Source organism: Bombus affinis, unplaced genomic scaffold (genome assembly GCF_024516045.1).
Source record: "Bombus affinis isolate iyBomAffi1 unplaced genomic scaffold, iyBomAffi1.2 ctg00001002.1, whole genome shotgun sequence".
NCBI classification, from domain to species: Eukaryota; Metazoa; Arthropoda; class Insecta; order Hymenoptera; family Apidae; genus Bombus; species Bombus affinis.
The window spans coordinates 17501-20000 of NW_026109492.1; the positions used below are offsets into that span (position 1 = coordinate 17501).

Below are 2500 nucleotides of genomic sequence, written 5' to 3' on the forward strand. Positions count from 1 at the left end.
AATGGGTCTCCAGTTCTCGACCGAGCTGCTTGGCTTATTTAATTTAGGAATGAGAGTTGTTCTATTCTCCTTCCATACGGAGGGAAAATAAGAGTAATATAATAGTATATTGTAAATTTTTGCCATTATGATAGGCAGGCCGGGGATGGTTAAATGATCACTTTGCAATCCATCCGGTCCTGCTGCAGCTTTCTTTCTAATTTTGCCGATTCTCTCCCCCACATCCTCAGCCGTTATCGGCGGGAAGATCTCGGATAGGGATAGTTTGGGGGCCCTCGTAACTGGAATCGGGACATATGTGGTACCCACTTGTCCCCACAGCTTATCGTAAAGCCCCCTCACTTCCTCAGATCCGGGAGGTTGCCTGGCTGGTTCGAGATATGCCTGATCATTATTGACCACGGCATCAGCCAGTCTCCTTGGGCACTCATGGAATAACTCCTGGCAACGAGCGTATGAGAATCGCTTCCTGGAGTTTCTATTGTTTCTTTTAGAATTTTTGGCTGCTCTTGGTCTTTTAGTTTTCTTTTTATCCAGTTGGTTTTTAAGTTTATTTATAAGCTCGTATAGAGCTGTGCGTATAAAGTGATCGAGTCTCTCCGTTAGGGATTCTCGATCATCTTGGTACTCATCCCAGATTGACATCAACCGACTGTAAACCTCCTTTAAAATAGGGGGCACCTCGGTTGGCTTACTAATTTCATCTTTAAGTAAGAGCTTCCACTCTTGGGCAAACTCGCTCTCGTTGCGGCCTACAGGCGAGCCAAAGCTGGCATTGCCTGAACTAACGAGATCGCACCCTCCCTCTGTTGCCAGTGAGGTAGCATCTTGGGGGCTTTCCTCACCAATTAAATTTAATTTTTTTCTTTGATACTTTATTTGGTCGATCGTTTTTGTGGTGAGGAATTTACTAATTTCTTTATTGGGATGTTTATGGTTTTTAAATATTTCCCAAAGCCCCTTCAAGCGTGCTACCTCTTCTACTTTCCAAGTTTTAGTATTTTCTTCTGGGGGGTCCGCTCCCCTTCTTTTAATATTTCTAACGGCAGGGTGCGCATGCCGTTCGTGGGTGGATAGCCCTCTGCGCGATCCAAAGCTCATGGGACAGGCCTCGCACTGAAACTCTCCTGTCATGGAGGCCTGGCTGCTAGCGCCACCACACTTAGGTATGTGGCATCTAGCCCCATGAAGCTTTGGGAAGCATTTCGCGCAGTTAATACAAGACCAAAAGATCGGGGCATCCGGGTGGTGTTGTGTTAAATGCCTATCCAGATCCGACAGATTTAGGAAGAAAAGGTTAATTTCCCTTTTCTCACATACTGGACAGGTAACCCGATTGCCCACGAGCGGCACAGTGATTAAACTCATAGCCGGGGACGTAGCTTGGTCGTTATCCGTAGTCCCCTCTGAAGCGGATAAATCCGCCACAGCGCCTCCGGGACTGAGAGGCGCTGCGTCCGAGGCACTATTCATGTTAACATCGAATTTTATAATAAATTTTGAAATCGATATAATGTTCCAATTGTAAGCCAAATCGTTGTCCTTGGTCGTTCCGGTCGTCAACTGAATGAAGGAACGAGTTCCAAGTTTACTTTACTATGGGCTCCATTATTCACGGCTCCAAATAGCCGTTACGGAGGACCGTTTAAGATGTTGTCTTTCGCTCCTTCATCGCCACACTCCGTTTAGCCATGCGCCGCCACATCCGGGGGAGTACACCCCTCGCTGATGTGGACATGCGCATGTTACCGGCGGTACCCCGAGGAGGTAGGAGTGTGACTTGGGCAGGCAAGACCAAAATCCTGCCAGTCCCCGAGTAACTATTGACTTAAGAGAGTCATAGTTACTCCCGCCGTTTACCCGCGCTTTTTTGAATTTCTTCACGTTGACATTCAGAGCACTGGGCAGAAATCACATTGCGTCAACACCCTTGGGGGCCATCGCAATGCTTTGTTTTAATTAGACAGTCGGATTCCCCTAGTCCGTGCCAGTTCTGAGCTGAGCGTTGAATGGCGGCCGAAGAGAACGACCGCGACGGTAAAACCGCCACGGAAGCCTCGCAGCAAGGAAGATCCGCGGGAGGCCAAGGCACGGGACCGAGCTCGGATCCGGGGTGCGCGACGATATCCCCCCCGAGAGAGAGATACGCCGCGTCCCGTTCAGCTCGCCCAGGCCCGGCACGTCAGCCAAACCCGCTTCCCGACCAAGCCCGACACGCCCCGCTCCTCAGAGCCAATCCTTATTCCGAAGTTACGGATCCAATTTGCCGACTTCCCTTACCTACATTAATCTATCGACTAGAGGCTCTTTACCTTGGAGACCTGCTGCGGATATGGGTACGAACCGGCGCGACACCTCCACGTGGCCCTCTCCTGGATTTTCAAGGTCCGAGGGGAAGATCCGGACACCGCCGCAACTGCGGTGCTCTTCGCGTTCCAAACCCTATCTCCCTGCTAGAGGTTTCCAGGGAACTCGAACGCTTATACAGAAAAGAAAACTC

The 2500-nt window shown here is 49.8% G+C and overlaps 1 non-coding gene across 1 annotated transcript in view; it reads right to left on the reverse strand.

The window, feature by feature from the left end:
* Positions 1-2500, reverse strand: part of LOC126928487 (large subunit ribosomal RNA) — an 8063-nt gene that overhangs the window by 3424 nt on the left and 2139 nt on the right. Inside the window, exon 1 of the ribosomal RNA XR_007716710.1 lies at positions 1-2500. This exon is cut by the window's left edge and continues 3424 nt beyond it; it is cut by the window's right edge and continues 2139 nt beyond it. This is a non-coding gene — a ribosomal RNA (large subunit ribosomal RNA).